General features: G+C 34.6%; 1 long non-coding RNA gene across 1 annotated transcript in view; it reads right to left on the reverse strand.

Annotated features, from left to right (window-relative positions):
- LOC134756402 (uncharacterized) overlaps nt 1–11,186 on the reverse strand; it is a 73,519-nt gene extending 62,333 nt beyond the window's left edge. The window contains exons 1-2 of the long non-coding RNA XR_008667785.2: nt 10,834–11,186; nt 7,367–7,425 (exon numbers count right to left, since the gene is read on the reverse strand). This is a non-coding gene — a long non-coding RNA (uncharacterized lncRNA). The remainder of the gene's footprint in view (nt 1–7,366; nt 7,426–10,833) is intronic.
- Between the last annotated feature and the right edge of the window lie 1,067 nt (nt 11,187–12,253).

A 12,253-nucleotide genomic window follows, 5' to 3' on the forward strand; every position in this document is an offset into this window, starting at 1 on the left:
TTTCACTTTAATATTTGAAAAGAATTTTACTTCCTCTAAGAGAAATTTTCCTGTAAGCGTTAGTTCTCAACAAAATGGGGTTCAAAGGAAAGGCTTTCCACCAATTTTGCATTAGGACCCTTAGGCCATAGCAAGTAATAGAAAACTTTGCTTTGAATACATGGTTAGTACTCATCAAAATTGCCATTCTCGGGAAAACAATTAAAACCATGTGTATTTACTCACAGCAAGACAATAATGTGACTTTTTCTTCATGTAGTACTAAATATATTATTGCTAGCCTGAAGTTATTATTCAAATATCATAAGCCAATCATTTTATCAAGGATAGTAGTATGTAAATTATGTTCTTCTAGATTTTCTATATGATTTTACCATCACTTATTCTTTCTCTTTGTGTAGATCTTTCTTTCTTCTTTTTTTGAGATGGAGTCTCACTCTGTCTCCCAAGCTAAAATGGAGTGACGCGATCTTGGCTCGCTGCAACCTCAACCTCCTGGGTTCAAGCAATTCTCCTGCCTCAGCCTCCTGAGTAGCTGGGATTACAAGGGCCTGCCACCACACCCAGCTAATTTTTGTATTTCTAGTAGAGACAGGGTTTCACCATGTTGCTCAGGCTTGTCTCGAACCCCTGGCCTCAGGTGATCCACCCACATTGGCCTCCCAAAGTGGATTATGGGCGTGAGCCACCACGCCTGGCCCTCCTTTCTTTATGTAGACCAAGTTTCTGATATTTTCCTCCTGTCTGAGAAACATTTTTAACATTTCTTGCCCGGAAAGTCTGTTTTCATTAATTTCCTTCAGTTTTTTTTTTTTCCTAATCTGAGAAACCTTTTCTTCATCATTTTTCAAAGACAATTTTACTGGATATAGAACTAAGGTTCGTGTTTTTTTCTTTAACATCTTAAATGTTTTATTCGACTCTTGTTTACATGTTTTAGATGATAAGTCTGCCACTGGAGAGCCATTGGTGTGGTGACAAGGCATGAGGGAGGGTGAGTGTCTTACAATCTTCCAACTAAATCTGTCTTTTAGTAAGCCTGTGTCTCAGGCTTTCACAAGTGTTTCTCCAGTTGTATTAACCCCCGCTCCTCCCATCCCTTCATTTATATTGCCTAGTTCTTTTCCTGGGCTGCAGTGTTTCTAATCCATTTTCTTGGAGAACAGAACTTTGGTGGATGTGTTTTTTCACCTTACTAGACCCTAGAAGTCTGGAGAAGGTTGGAGTGGAGAGGAATCCTCTTGTCCCAGATGAGATAATGCTCTGGCAAAATTCTTCCCTCCATAGAAGGCTTTGCTATGGAGAAGGCTATGGGTATATTTCACAGTGGTTACTCCTTCCCACTCCCCACCCTTCAAGAGAGCCATAAAGGGATCTTTCTCAGATTCTTACATAAGAACCTGATGGGGTTCCTGTAGGAAAAGCCCACGGAAGCATGGGAGCCCTCAAGACTGTGGACCTATGCAGCTTCTCTCTCTCAGGTTATTTCACATTCAGCATCCAGCAATTCATCAGAATCAACATTAAATGTCCTACTAGTTTATGGCTCCAGCAGCTTCTGCTCCAGGTAAACAGATTTCAGCTCTATCTCTCAGGATATGCCTGCCCCTCCAAATGTAAGGGTGGCAGTTTGTCCTGGAATCTCCATTTTCTGATTGGTTCAGTAAAAGTTATTGATTTTCAGTTTGTAAAGCTTTTCCTTTTATAACAATGGGAGTGATGATTTCCAATTTCTTTATAGGTGGGAGCTGAAGCTAGAAGCCTCCTCAACCTATTTTTAAATTTCTACTTATATTAGCCAACTTTTCTATATCTCCAGAGTAAGGAGCTCTGGGTCATTTTTGCAGTTTTATGGTCCTTTAAAAATAAGTTATACCAGGAAAACTTCCACTTCAAAGTCAAAATGAGAAGTATGACATCAAATGCAATCAACTCTGGGACTACACTTTCAGAAAAAATCATGAATGACGAAACAGAGGGAATGTAAATGAACTTGTGTGACTATCATGAGCTGCTGAGTGACTTATGATTACTGTAACCATTCATAAATATCACCCACATTGCATAATTCTATCATTGGGTAGATTATAAAATTACTTAAAGAAATACATTTAATCAATATAATATCTTTATACTTTTATTTCACTTAAAACTCATTTCTTATCACTGATAGAAAGCCATAATATAACTAGTGTGCCTATATAATGAATATTAAGGAAATTAAGAATTTGTGAACTTTTATAGTAAAGTAAATAGCAGCTATTGTATTTAATTGTGGTGACGTTCTCCCAAGGAAGTTATCATTCTCAGTAATTCAAGCTTCTCTATAGTTAAGTTCTCTGTGGCACAATTTATCTAAATCTAAAAGTGACTGGATTAGATGAGCTCTAAGATCTCCATCTGGGGCTAACCAGTGAAGTTAAAGCTAACCAATTGCGCTGGGCTGGGGGTGGGGAAATGGGGAGATGTGGGTCAAAGAATACAATGATGAATAAGTTTTAGGGATCTGATATACAGTATGAGAGGTGATGGGTATATTAACTAATTTTATTTTCATAATCATTACACAATTTATACAAATATCAAGTCATCACACTGTATGCTTTGAATATATGCAGTCATTTTTGTCAATTAAATATTTTAAATAAAAAGGTGATTTCCTTAACAAAACCACCAAATTAGTAATTATAGCATTTTCTAATACAAAGGAGCCATTAATAAAAACCATTTCATCTGTGGTGTCAACAGATTCATAAGTTGCTGAGTTTGATTAGAAGGGTTTCCATCATTATGGAAATCTGCTGTTAATTTATTCATCCTAATTTTATTCATTAAATTGTCATAGCTTTTTTAGTTAATATTTTTGGCCTCAGTTAATATTATGATTCACAGAAAGCACACTTTCTATTTTTATCAGATGAACCAAGAAAGTACACTATACTCACTTAAGACCACATCTCTGTTTTTAGAACTAGCCTACTATTAGGGCTGTGGGAGTGTTGTCATTTACTATCTCTAGTCCTGACAGTTTACTAGCATAATTTATTTTGATTTTATGGGTGGCACGATAGAAAATTTGTATAATGTTATTTGTAACAAAATGAGAATACTCAGAAAACAGTAGTCAATTCAGCATTTAAAATAAAGTTATATCTTCAGGCCAATAAAACACTTTAAAAATAAATCGAATTTTATTGGCATGTGCTACAAGTGGCAGAAACTATTGGTCTTTGAAATTTTAAAGATCCTAGCAGACACTGTAAAGCTCACACTTTTCTAGGTGCCCTGTCTCTTTTTTTCTAGATTTAAACTTATTGACATTTTTATTATTGACTTGTTTCCAATAAATGCCTTTAATCACCACATTTTTCTCCTGTCTTTTTATTTTATTTTTTTCTTATGTACAATGTGGACTGCCCTTTGCATCACCTGGAATGTTTTTATTATCTATTTTGATCTGGAAGTAGGTAACATTTCTATGGGTAGTTTATCATGCTATTTATTATACTGTTGCTAAGTAGAAATATGTTTATAAATTATTATGCTTACACATTATTGTTTATATAATAATCAAAATAATACAATAAAAGAAATGCCCATTTAAATGCTAAATAATGAGTTTGGAAATATGTAAATATAATAAAGCTTCAAGACAATAGCCTTATGTTTTGATTTTTTATGCTGAAGTGGGAGTCGGTTTCTAATCTCTACACTTATAAAAGAACAACATCAGCATACCACAGCTCCAAATGACTAAAAAAAAATTATTTTAAACATGCTTGTTATTAAAACAAGAAAAGGAATTGACTAAGAATTTTAATGCAACAATACACATAGCAAATTGGTATCACAGATCATATAGCAATTCTGGAAAATGAATTATAACAAAGAATGGCATATGTACATATTGAAGTGGAACACTTATTTACGACCAACTAAATGTTTTAGTGTGGTGACTCATCTTTCTAATTCCTGATTAGATGGCATAGCATTGTCAGGGTGAACTCTTAGACAAGGGTTATATCAGTCTATCTAGAACAAATGTCAGAAGAGCACAGAATTGTTATTATAATTCCTGCAGAAACATTTTTTGATTGCCATCCAAATAGAAGAGCAACTTGTGTTGAATTTTTATTTAAGTGATTTAAATATTTTCTTGTATACAGCATAATTTGTTATTGTAAAGAAGAATTTAAAACAGTATGATTAAATAAAAAGCCACATCTGTTTTTTAAACTTCTCATTTGCAATTATAGTTTTCAAATGTATGCTGATGTTTAAGTCACTCTCAAAGCTCTCTGAGTACCACAAAGGACCTCTACTTGCCCTTGTGGTTTAGATCTTAGAAAATCTGCCTGGCTGTCTAAGATTTTTGAGGAATTTGTCTAACAAAGACTCCAGAGAGGCCTAATGTATGGCAAAGGACATTTGATTCAAAGAGTAAGAAATCCCCAAGGATTTCCTCTCGCACCTCCGGAGGTGGTTTCTATTTATTCTACCTTATAATCACTTTATAGTCAGAATCTGTTACTGTTTCTCACATCAATTAATTTGTGAGAGAACCAGACATGAAATTTCCCACACTAAGTTCTATACCTATAAACTAATATTTCTCTTTAATAGTGTGCTAGTATTTCAATAATTGCCCAACTATCTTCTATCACATGCAAGTTATAAAATAACTTCAGATTTTATAAATAAAATAATTATAAACATTGTTTTATGTTGTCCTTCAACTCATTTTGTGGGCTGTAATTTGAATTTACTTTATTTGCTTCCATTTAATGTGATGTGAAATCAATCATCGATTCGACTAGAGATGGCATTCCCTGTAGAATAAATACCCTGTTAACCTGTTTTCTGCTGCAATTAGGTTTTCCATTGTCACTCTCAGCTTCCCGGGAGGCTCTCCCTCTTCCAGCTCACTTCCTCAGTGCTTGAAAATCACATAAACACAGGGCCTTTGTCTATAGAAGACCCTAACTGAAGACTTGGTGATTAAAAAGGATGACCACAGCACATTATGAATCGAACCTGACTTGAGCATTAGACATCAGTGATCCTGGACCATCTCCTCCACAGGGAATTTCTCATTTGCCATTTTTTTCCTCAAATATTTCCATGTGCCACTATTTCAGAGGTCTCTTTCCTCATTTCTCCATACATACCTGATTTCCGAGTTTTTTTCTTCTTCTTATCCGGACTGTGGAAAACAAAATTTCTGCCCCTATATATTGGAATAAAACAGTTCTTCATCTCTCTTGGTCTTGCCCTTAACCAAAGACATATAAAAACAGAACATTCTACTCTACAGATGTGTTATGCCACATCTCCAGTAGGCAGAAGCAGCTGCATAGAGATTTTACTCATATATTTATCCCTCCTACTATATTTGAGTAAGTTTTGAAGTATTGTTCTTGATGACCTTTTTTGCATTCAGAAGACCTCTCTAATTAAGGGGGTCAGATATGCAAGATGCTTCCATAGGTGATTTGAATTCCATTGATGATTTGGATAAAACTATCCAAAGAGAACTGCTATTAATATTTTGAAACATTTTATTTCATTTCTCTGGTTTTGATACCCTTTTTATTTTTTACTTTTTCACATTTAGCCTCCTGTTTGAAATTTCCAAATGACTTTCTTGTGGATCCAAATTTCAATCTGATTTTCTTCTCTTTTTTAAAAAATCTTGTATTTATTTTAGTATATATCTACTAGCAACAAATTTTTTCACTTTCATTTATCTAAAAATGTTTTAATTTCTCCTTATTTCTGAAGAAAATTTCACAAAATACAGAATTCTGAGATGGCAGAATTTTCTTTTAGCATTTCAAAGATGTTGCTCCATTGTGTTCTTGCCTTCACTGTTTCTGATAACATGACAACTGCTCTTATTAACAGTTTAACTGTATGTAATGCATTCTTTTTCTCTGAGCATTTTATTAAGGTAAGTTTCCTTTATCTTCCTTTTGCAGCAGTTTATAATATAGCTAAGTGTGTTTACTGTATGTTTATCTTGCTTGGAAGTTTGTTTGACTTCTCTATCTGTAAACTGGAGCATTTTACTAACTTTAAGAATTTTTTGCTATTATTAGTTTAATATGAAAAAAATCTCTCTCTGGGATTCTAATTGCATATATGTCAGAATTTGAGGCACTAGCCTCTCCCTCTGTCCCCTCCCCATCTTTTTGTCTCTAGGTTCTTTAGACTGGATAATGTCTACTAGTTTGTCTTCAAGGTCAGCATTGCTTGTTTCTGTAGTCTTCAATCTTTTCCTCAGCCTATCCAATTAATGTATCATTTCACATATTGCACTTTTCTGTTACAATTTCTAATTTTTATGTTTCCCATTTTTCTCGTGACATTCTCTATCTCTTCATTCATTATTTTATTATTCTTTCAGTCCTTGAACATATTCATAATATAGCATTTTAAAATCCTGGTCTGAAATGTTTGCACCACAAAAAAATTAATATGTAAGGTGATGAATTTGTTAACTAGCCTGATTTAAATGATTTCATAATGTATATGCATATATCAAAATATTGTATTGCTTTCCATAAATATATACAATTATTATTTGTCAATTTAAAATAAAATTCTTAAAAAGACAATACCAACAGATGACCAGCTTAAAAAAGTATAATAAATCAAGTGCTAGCCTATTAATGTTAGCATCTGAGTCATCTTGAGGTATTTTACTTTTTCCATAGTAGGCCATATTTTCTCACTTATTCGTGTATTTTTTTAACTTTTCATTGCATGCAGAACAGTGTTGATGATATATTATAGGGAGTTTAGATATGTTGCCCTGCTTTACAGGGGTGCTGAGTTGTGTTTTGGCAGGCGGTTAACTATTGGAAAATCCTTTGTTCTGTAAGTCTTGGTTTTACTCTTGGCTAGAAGAGATCTATTTCAGCCTTCAACTTAGTCCTGCAACATGGCTATTCCTTGAGAGCATGCTTCCTACTTCTAAGACACGTCCTTTCTGGAGTCTCAAATGAATGTCCAAGGTATTCAGTAAAGTCTTTCAACTCTGGATAAACCAGAATGCTAAATCTCCCAGTCTAGATCTCTAGTAACACTTTGTCTCTCAGCCCCAGAGAAGGTTATCTTTGCTACACTTCATAGAAAGCCATCTTGTGCATGTGCATGTGCATTGTAATGCTTGGCCACTAAAATTTTATGAATCTTCATGAAAACTTCTGCCCTGTCTTACTTATTCCTTCCCTCCCTTATTTTCAGTCTCTGTCACGTAAATTTTCACTATGTCAAAAACCCAATGTCTTAGTCCATTTTGTGTTGCTATAATAAAATACTGCAGATTGGGTGATTTAAAATGAATAGAAATGTATTGACTCACAGTTTTGTAGGCTGGGAAATCTAATATCAAGTTGCTGGCATCCGGCAAGGGCCTTCCTGCTGTGTCAACCCACGGTGGAAGAGTGGAAGGGAAAAGTCAAGGTGAGAGAGAGCAACAGATCAAACCTGCAGCCTTAAATCCTTTTATAATTTGTGTTAATCCATTTAGGAAGGTGGATCCCTCATGATCTAAACACATGCCATTTGACCTCGCCTCCCAACACTCTGGCAATGGGGATTAAGTTTCCAACACATACATTTTAGAGAACACATTAACACCATGGCACTCAAAAACCCAACCATCTTCCTCCAATAAGTAACACTGGTCCATAGCAAGAAAGTGTCTCTGGTCAAAAAGCTAGAATGATCTATTTTGTGTATCACATTTTATATTTTCATGCTTTCAAGGATCAGATTGCTGATCTGCCTGATGTTTAATGCCTGAAAAGTTACTTTATATATTTTGTTATTTTACTGTTATTTTCATCAAAAGGACAATTCCAGTAGCAGTTTACTATGCCATGGTCAGAAGTGTCAGTCTTTTATTTTAAGTTGTTAAAACATTGTCATCATGTAGATATGATACATAATTCTCTTTTTTGTCAATTATGTTCCCTCCAAAGTCACTGTAATAATTAATGAGATAATGAAAATCATTAGTTTTTTTGTTTAAATTTGTTTTACCTATTACAATTCCAGAATTGAAATTATGGACTTAAAAATATGTACATTTAAAAGGCTCATAATGCATTTTTACTAATTTTTTTCAAATAAAAAAATTGTGATGGTTTAAAAATACATGGACAAAGTCCCTGACACTTTCCTTTGAATGTTGACTACACTTAGTAACATGTTTCTAATAAATAGCATATTATGGAAGTGACTGTGTGTGACTTTCAAATTTAGCTCATAAAAGGCATTACAGGTTCCACTCTATTCTCTCAGATTACTGGCCCAGGGGGAGGTGAGACACAAGATAGTGAGGAACCTCAAGTAGCCCGATGAAGAAGCCCACATGGTAAGAAACTGAACTAGCCATGTGTGTAAACCATCTCAGAAGGCCCTCCAACTCTAGTAGGCTTTCACCCTCAACAAAATCCTGATTACAAATTGATGAGCGATCCCAAACCAACTAAACTGCTCCCAGTGTCCTGACCCATAGAAAATGCTGAGGTAGTAAATTTTAATTGATATTTGAAGTCACTAACTTTTGGGATAATTTGTGAGGCAGCAATAGGTAATCAATATAAATGGCATCATAGCAATATATAAATTGTCACACTGTCATTAACACTGATGTCATTTCTTACTTTTGATATTTTGGTAGTTAAAAAAATCTTTATTTTCAAGACTGGGTACTTCTATGATTATGTCTATAGTTGAATATCTTCCTGTATACTTAATAAACAGCTCATTTTGTTTTTATATTTGCTAAGTGTTTGTGTATTTTTAACATTTTTCCTTTGGTAATGTAGTATTTTGTTTGGTTTTGCTTGATTTCTTGGCAGTTTAATTTCACAACATGTTGTAAGATGAAGATTAAAATAGATGCTGCTAATAGGCAATCATATGAACAATATTTACTTAGCAATATTTCCATTGATTTGTCATGCATTTTAAATGATATACTAAGTTTTATAAGGCCTTTTTCTAAGGTACCCATTTGATTTCATTGATTTTTTTAATGATTATGTCAACAGTATTATTTATAATTATTTTAATTTTGTAAATGATGTTTTAATACATGATAAGGTTTATCTGTCTATATATTTCTTTCACTAAACTTACTGTTGTGTTTTCTATTTGCTTTTCCATACAATCTTTAGGGTAATATTGCCAATGTTCTAAAAGCACATATAAATATCTATGCTTTCATACATCCCATTCCACATTCTCTCCTTTCCATGTGATGTTGACAGTCCTCCATAGAGAATTGGATTTTATGCTCCCTCCTCTTGTATCTGGGCGTGGGGGACTGTGGCTATGGTGGAAGTGATATATGGCTTCTGAGTTTAGGTTTAAAAGCCAATCAAGCTTCTTCCTGGTATTTCCTCTCTTTCTCTCTCTCTCTCTCCTTTCTTTTTTCAACATACGTATCTTGGAATCCCTGAGTCCACAGCTTAAGAGATCACATGGAGAGACATAAAAGATGAGAAAGACGCCCTGCTGTTTGGGTCTTTTCAACCTAAGTACCAGGTATATAAACAAAAAATAATCCCAGCCCCCAATTCTCATGCCTCCCTACGTGATACTGAAATGGAGCAGAGACAAGCTATACCCAGAGAGCCTTGCCCAGATTGCAGATTGAGAGAAAAATAAATATTGTTCTTATTCTAAACAACTAAGTTTTGGGGTGTATTTTTATGTAACCATGGTACCCAAAGCATCCAACTTGTATTTTGTTTGGTGTTTATTATACTTACTTTTGCAATAATTAGGAAAAATTGACAGAAAGTTGTTTCATAGAATTCCAGAAAAAGCATTAGAGCAACTGTGTTGAATGCCCATGGGATATCATATAAGGTGAGAACTAAACCAGTCACAGACACGATTGACATCTGCCCAATAGCCATTCTCCTTTTCTTCCTCGTTAAGAGAACTCTGATATTTTCAGATATTGGAGCTTTTCTATGTCACCTTGTTCTGCATAAAATGCTCATCCCTGGTGAACCACTGCAGATTCAGGGAATGAATCTGTCTTTGCTCAATTAATTATGGTCATCATATTCCCTTTCCCTGCTTAGAAATGGTTATATGATCCAAATCTGGCCAATGACACATAATGTCAAGTTTGCCTAGGGAAGTTTTTAGGGATATTTTCTTAGCTAATAAAAATAGATAAAAGGAAGTGTTATCTCATTATTTTTTTTCCTGCTACTAGACACTGATGTGAATGAGGATATGATGGCTGGATCCACTTTGAGATATTGAGAAGATCACTCAATTGGGGGTAACAGAACAGAAAAACAGAAGGCATTATATTAAGGCATCCTTAATGTAACAGTGCGTATTGAACCATAGAATTGAACAAACCCATGTCACTTACCTCCAGATTTTTTATCAAATGACACCATAAATTCCACATTATTTGAGAAGATGAATTTTACTGGGATTTTCTGTTGTTTACTGCTGAAAGCAACCTAATTGATAGAGGTGAGTTACTTCTTCATATTTCCTCCTAGTCAATTATTTACCACCCTGTATATTATTAGGATGAAGAGCAAGTTCTATGTACTCTTACATTTCTACTGTTCATCCCAATGCTTAACACATAGCAGTCAACAATTTGTGGAATGATTATCACTACCTCCTTCTCCAACTCCAAGGTGATCTCATAGCATCTCCCAGCAATATGTCCATAATGCAGTATAGCATGCTGGTTAATGAATATGGTCTTGAGTCAGGCATGCATTTGAATCTCTTATCTGATATTTTCTAGCTTAGCAATTTGATAAGAGTGTTACTTACTGTTTTTTGGCTCTTAAGTAAACCAGATCTCAATCACAAATAACTCTCATTTCAAAAGGAATTTTTTAGTCACAAAATAAGAAGTCCAGAAGTAAGATGGTTGGATAATTCAGGGGTTCAGTGGTCCAGGTTCGTTCTACTGTTTGCACCCTTCCATATTCAGCAGAGCCTCTCCTTTGGCAGGCATAGTTCTAGGTGCTCAAGAAATATTAGTAAAACAGACACAGAAGCCCTGCTTTTGTGGAATTTGCACTGTTGCCAGAGGGGAAAGCTATAAAGGAGTATAATAGATTATAAAATATATAAATAATAAATAGATGATAATGTATAATAAATAATAAATATAATAAAAGGAAATCATATGGTACACTAAAAAGCAATGAGTTTTATGGGGAAAAATAGAACAGAGAATTGGAAGTTGGGGGGTGGCTTGAGGGCTTCATCTTGAGGTTCAATCATCTTCACAAGATGCTAATAACAGATGTCGGTCTTACATCCACACAACATCCAAAGTCTTGAAGACAGAGCACAGATTTTTTTGTTTCTTTTAAAAAGGTAGACTATTTTCCCATAAGTAATGCAGCAAAAATATCCCTAACTGTTCCTTCAGAGATATGTGTCCAGTCTCACCTCTCAATCAATCACAAGGGGTACAGAAGGACTGTGCCAGAGTGACATTGCTCAAAGTCAGACCCTGGGACTGGACAAGCACTGAGACTCTCTACATGTTCTCGTGCTTGAAAGAAATGTATATTCTTTGCAAGTTTATAGGGGAACAGTAAGGAGTGGCAATTGGGTATTTAAACAAAAGCACCCTCCATAGCAAATTACTCAGTCTTCTAAATCCTTAGTTTCTTTTCTACAAGATAGAGAAAATAATAGTATCCATTTAGTTGAGTTGCTGAGAAGATAAGATAATGCATAAAAAGTACTTAGTAAAGGACCCAGCATATTGTGAGGCTTTAATAAATGACAGTTATCATCATGGTCATTATTGCTGTTATTATTAACAGTCATCACAACACCCAGCAAATACTTTGGGGTATATATTAATTGTGATGCATTAAAGTAAAAGGGGAAAATGGAGGACTAAGTGACACATTAAATATATATAATGGTCCCTTTTGATAGAATCTCAGATCTGTACATTAACTTCAACACAGCTGTACCACTATTAATTACATTCTATCCTTTAACATGTAAATAGCTTTTTTAATATACGTCTACCATCAGATTCTCCTGGTATCCCTATTGCTCCCCGTAGGCATACTTCGGACATCTCTAGAAGTCTCCAAGACTGTTTTTCATGCTGCACTTTAAGATCAGCAGGGGTCCAGTGAAGTTATTGTTGCTTCCTTGGAAATAACATGACTTGGAATCATCTTCCTTCTGAATAATACATGCAGCACATAAATACGAA

This window comes from Gorilla gorilla, chromosome 7 (genome assembly GCF_029281585.2).
Source record: "Gorilla gorilla gorilla isolate KB3781 chromosome 7, NHGRI_mGorGor1-v2.1_pri, whole genome shotgun sequence".
Classification (NCBI taxonomy): domain Eukaryota; kingdom Metazoa; phylum Chordata; class Mammalia; order Primates; family Hominidae; genus Gorilla; species Gorilla gorilla.